A 6,000-nucleotide genomic window follows, 5' to 3' on the forward strand; every position below is an offset into this window, starting at 1 on the left:
TTGGCCTTGATGGCATCCGATTAAGTTGGCCTTGATGGCACCTGATTAAGTTGAAAATGCCTCAATAACCTGGCATATGTTTAAGTTGGGAGTTTTACTCCGATGGTACCACATGCATATGCATAATTGAGTCGCATGTTGTGTCGCATTATTTATGATGTTTATGTTGATTGAGTTTGTTGAAGTGATTAAGTCGTTTATGTTGTTTAAGTTGGTTATGTTGTTCATGTTGATTAAGTTGATGAAGTTGTTTTATGTTGTTTAATTTGATTAAGTTGCTCATGTTGATTAAGTTGATGAAGTTGTTTTATGTTGTTTAAGTTGATTAAGTTGTTCATGTTGATTAAGTTGATGAAGTTGTTTTGTGTTGATTAAGTTGTTTATGTGGTTTATGTTGATGAAGTTGCTTATATGATTATGTTGATGTTGAAGAAGTTGAATATGTTGTGTATATTTGTTGAAGTTGATGAAGGTGTTTATGATGATTTTATAGTTAAAGTTGGTTATGTTGATTAGGTTGATTCTAGTGATCATGTTGTAAATGTTGATATGTGTAATAAGTGATAAAGTATGTTGATAAGTGAGTTATATGAGTATATTTCTGTCCTACTATATTTATTCCTTACACTTTTATAATGATTGTGATTTCTCACCCTTTCTGCTGATATTTCCCCTACCATGGGAAATGGGCAGGTACTCAAGAATAGCAGTGGAAATTTGAGATAGTTCTTGGTGAAGTCTAGTTATTATTCTGCAGTGAAGAGGGTCTTGCTCTGATAGATGTAACATCGGGTCGTTGGGGATCGTTTGAATTACATTATATGTTGATGATGATGTATTTGAAGTGTTTTATCTTGTTTTAAAACTGATTTAAACAAGATTTATGAATTATGAAGTTGACGATACATTTTAAATTGAAGTATTTTAATAAAGATGTTTTTGAATAAATTAATTCTCTGAGATGTTGAAGTATGAATTTTGAGAACCCGTGTTACGGAGCAGGATGTTTTTATTAAGAAGTTTTATGAAGAAATGTTGCACCCTTTTTATGAATTACTCTGATTTAAATTCTTAATATTACATGAATATTTGTGGGGTTTAGAAGGGCGTTACACAGATGATTCAGTGGGAGATGGAGTGGAGACCGGTCCAAAGGCGTGAGGTGTAGCCAAACGCAATAGTTATTCAGTAACTGCTTCATAGTTAGGTACATTGGATCCCATTAAAATCTTGTTCCGAACAGAATCAAGCTCTGATAGAAGTCCTGCAAGTGCCAGGATAATGAAATACTTACTTGTTGTTGGATCTTTGGTAAAGGGCATTAGGGTTGTGAAATTTTCCTTTAACGCATCAAGCTTACTCAGATATCCTTGCATACCCATATTTTCCAATTTCAAAGTTTTGAATTTGGTGATGACACTGTAAAGATTGTGCACATCATTGGAGAACACTTTCTTAGTCTTTTTCCAAACCTCATAGCAAGTGGTAAAGGCTTGGTATTGTGCCTGCTGGAGATTAGTTGTTATAGAAAACCATAACACAGTGCATAGTCAAACATCCATTTGTTTCCACTTATCGCGTTTAGAGACAGTTGTCATACCCCAAATTTGTCCTACCCCTTATTTTAACTGGCTTACTTCCCATTTCACCTGCATACCTCCATTAGGGCATTTGCCTGGCTTTGCATTCATTCATTAAATAACACATCTAAAAGCATGGGATTAAGGGTCGTGAAGCAAGCTGGAGTTTCATATATGTCTTGGCAAAAGAGTATTTATTTCCTTAAAAGATGTCTGGCATTTAATCAAGATTGTGATCTGTACAGGTCTTCTGAAAGGCATTTGATTAGACGACTTATTGCTTGGCCTAAGGTTTATTTCCTAGGTCATTTGAATAAGAGTTTCCTAATTAGAATTTTGGCCTCATAGTACAAGTCACTGTTCGAATTTTGTCTCTTTTATGACAAGATATTGGGTTAATGGTCAATTTGAAGATTAAAGTGCAAATTCTTTTGATGTCAAGCATTGATAGAAATAAAGGACGATTGATAATTTGAATTCAGAAAAAGGAAAGAAATCTAAAGATAATCCCATTTGGCATAAGTTGACATTTGGTCAACAAGTCGACCCAGGAAGGTTGACTTTTGCTAATTAAGTCTTGTGGATCTCCTCATTCAAGATGGGATATGGGTAATTTCATTTGAAAGACTTTATACTCATAGTAGATATTGAAGCATGAAGAGAAATTCGAATTTGGAAAGAATGGAAGTAAAATTTCATCTTTATTCGGTTGAGATATAAGTCAATACAAAATTCGAGTGTCTATACATCCATTTCAAATCCCTCTACTAAGGTCCAAGTTCATTTGATCTATACATTCTTTCAATTCCAATTATCATTACGACATTCAAAGTTCATCCACAATTACACAAAAATCAATTCCAAGTCATTACACCAAGACACTCACATCAAAAAACTACAAAGAAAATATCCTAATCCTATTCTAGACACACTTCCGATTTTGCTATTTCGATCTTCAAGCTTTATGACCATAAACACACCTTCTGTTCCCATTCATTGAACCAACCTGCTGCCTGCATGTTGAAAAACAGCATAACCATTCACAATACCAACACAAAACGGCCATATACATTAACCACAAATTCAATTCAAATTCCAGCCATAATCTCATACATACACATTTACCAAACAAAATCAACTCAAGTCATGATACATGCATACATTCAGTACCACTAGCACCACCATCCATTCACAATACATCTATTAAGCAAATGACTTAAATAAACCAAACAATAAGCCATTCACACACTAAACCAAATCCTACACACGAAATCAGTCCCTGTTACTGTTATTCTTCATCCAAAAATAAACCAATCAGCCCTGCACCAAAGCCCTGCAATAAAACCAGTCATCATCGAAACTCACACCATATAAAACATACACTAACACAATACACATAACCATTGCCAACAACCCTGCATACATACTAACAGATGCAAAACCACACAAAATCATGCACAGTTTCAGCTTTGACAGAATTAACCTTCAGTTTTTTTGAATTCAATAATTCTAACAGGTTTATAACTAACCTCATTTCTAAACTCCCTAACTATCAAAAACAGAATTGCTAACTAACTTCCAACTCATCAAAAACAGAAATAACTACCTGAACCCAGCATTCAGTTAACCTATCCCTAACAATCTGTAACTGATTTCACTAACAGTTAACATAATCTAACTTCCTTAACAAAATCTTATAACAGAATTTTAACAGCAAGAGCAGAATGATAACTAACCTAGGAATCTCTGCAATCTCCAACCTTTCTCAAGCTCTAACTGAATTCATCTTCTTCACCACCTATATAACAGAACTATCTTCATCTCTCATTTTTTCTCCACCATTCTTTTCATCCACCAGCTTCCATCAATATCTTCATCTCTCATCATCCCCTCCTTCCTTCATTAAAACCATCATCTTCTTCAATCCTCCTCCTTCACTCTCTCTATTCATCCTTCACACAAAATTCACCATCTTCAATCAACCATAATTCTTCACCTCTTCACCACTTTCTTCACCCTGCTTCACTCTTCATTTTCTATTCTCCATTCTCTTCACAGCACTTCAATCCTCTCATTCTCAAAACACCACTCTTCGACCATCACTAAACCTTCTTCAATCTTGAATCTCTTCATACATCACCAGAAAACTCCTCGAAGCTCTCAACTGAATCTTCTCTTCAACATAAAGATCGGAAAATCTCCATAATAGGATTCTTCTCCAACCTGCAGAATTTGCCGCTTCATCCTCACATCATTGCTGCAAATCATCAATCTTCACCATCGCCATTCAATCATCGACCTTCATGTTTCTCCTCCATTCTGAAAATCATCGCTCTTTATCTTTCTCAACATCATCTTCAAATCGCCAATCATCAACTCAGCTTCGACGCAAATCTCTATTCAACCTTCGCCTCGACACCGCCATAACCTTCGATACAACAAGAATCCTCAAGAAACGAGCAAAAGATTGAATCGGAGAGGGTGGGCGGAGGAAACGGGAAGTTCAAATCGGAGCGAAGAGTGAGAGTTACACGGAGAAAGTGAGTCCGAGAGAACAAAGAGAAAACGAGATGAGGGAGGACGAGAGAAATTTGATCGGCGAAGGCTCCCCCGCACCACGCCGCTCGCCGTCATTGTGTTCGTACGAGAGGAAGGAGAGCACCACAGTCAGCGGCGCCGTTCGCGAGTGAGGGAGAATAATTCGTTCCTTGAAGAATTTGATACAACACAAGTAACTGTAATTCCCAATTCTCAATTGCTTTTTTATTTTTATTAATTAAGTGTTAATTTCTTTTTTTTACTCTTAATAAATTCTGTGAAAATGGATCATGCCATGGGCCTCATTGAAAACTCTGACTCACACCCCATTTAGGCCCACACACCACATACCTTTTTGACACAAAAAACTGTGATAACAAAAACATCATCCTGGGCCTGTCTGATTGGGCCCTGCGCCCTTACTTCTGTCATTTCCACCATTTTCAGCTTGCACCCCCCTGGTCCACATAACCTCTCATTAGAATCAGGTCTTTTTTCCATAATTTTTCCCCTTAAATTTTTTAGGTTATAAAAACATTAAAAATCATATTTTCTAGGTAAGTGTTAGTAGATTTTTTAAGATTTTAATTTCTAGTTTCATTTAGGAATTCTCGTCACATAAAAGCCTCATAAAATGCCATAAAAATATTAGTTCTTTTCTCTAATAAATTCTAGGTTTTTAGTACCCTTTTAGTCATTAATTGATAGAAATTCCCACATAAAAACTCATAAAAAAATAATAGTAGTTTTTAGGTTATTTTGCACTTGATTTTGACTTGTTACTTTATGCTTTTGTGCAATTTTTGTATCATTGTATTACTTGAATTTTTGCTTCCAATATGACTTCATTTTCATGTCTCTTTAATTCCTAACTTTGGGTAGAAACCATGATAACATTAGGATCTAGAAATCCCCCTTAAATATTAGGCTAGTATAATAGGTTAGTCTCCCTTGTTCATTTCTTTTTTTCTTTTTCAACTTTTAAAATACTTAATAAACAGAAGACGCAAATCACGCGTTACTAATAGGGAGAGAAGAACGAGTGGGATTTATTCCCTAATCTATTTCTTAATCACTTAGTGGGAGAGAAATGAGTGGGATTCATTCCCTAATCTGTTTCTCGATCACTATATAATGGGAGAGAGATGAGTGGGATTCATTCCCTAATCTGTTTCTCTACCGTTATACACTTTTATGTGATTCAAATCGCAAACTCATCTACCCTAAAAGACACAAACCAAATCCTTTCTTTTTCTTTTGCCTCGTTGGCACCTAAGGGCACTGTTATTTCCGCTCGATCGCATCGTAGGTCGTCCCTTATGCAAGAGTGCGAACGTTAACTCCGCCCAACTAAAAAATACAAAACAAACAAAAACATGTGAGCCGAGCTACGGTAACTCTGATTCCTGAAAAGGATACGTAGGCAGCGGGGTAGGGCCCGTGCAAGTACAATTATTTCTTTTCCCTACATTTTGCATTCATTCGCATGTAGACATAAACATAGCACACACCCTTTAGATAGAAACAAACATAGGTGGATACCATCGAGTGAGATGGGCGCGAGGGGTGCTAGTACCTTCCCCTTGCGTAACCGACTCCCGTACCTAGATTCTCTGGTCGCAAGACCCTGTTCCTTCCTTTGCTAGGTTTTCTGATATTCCTTTCCCTTATGGTATAAATATATTAGTGGCGACTCTGTTCATTTTTCGCGAGCGTGCGACAACAGTAATATTTTCTGATTTTGTAGTTAAGTGATCTTCACGACCTTGACCATGAAACCACATTTTTGTTGGAGGCATTTCGAGGGGGTCAACGAGGGAGAATATTACACTTGGGACACACTTTGTGAGAGACACACCACTTGTCCACATAAAACCTTAAG

This window comes from Vicia villosa, linkage group LG2 (assembly GCF_029867415.1).
Source record: "Vicia villosa cultivar HV-30 ecotype Madison, WI linkage group LG2, Vvil1.0, whole genome shotgun sequence".
NCBI classification, from domain to species: Eukaryota; Viridiplantae; Streptophyta; class Magnoliopsida; order Fabales; family Fabaceae; genus Vicia; species Vicia villosa.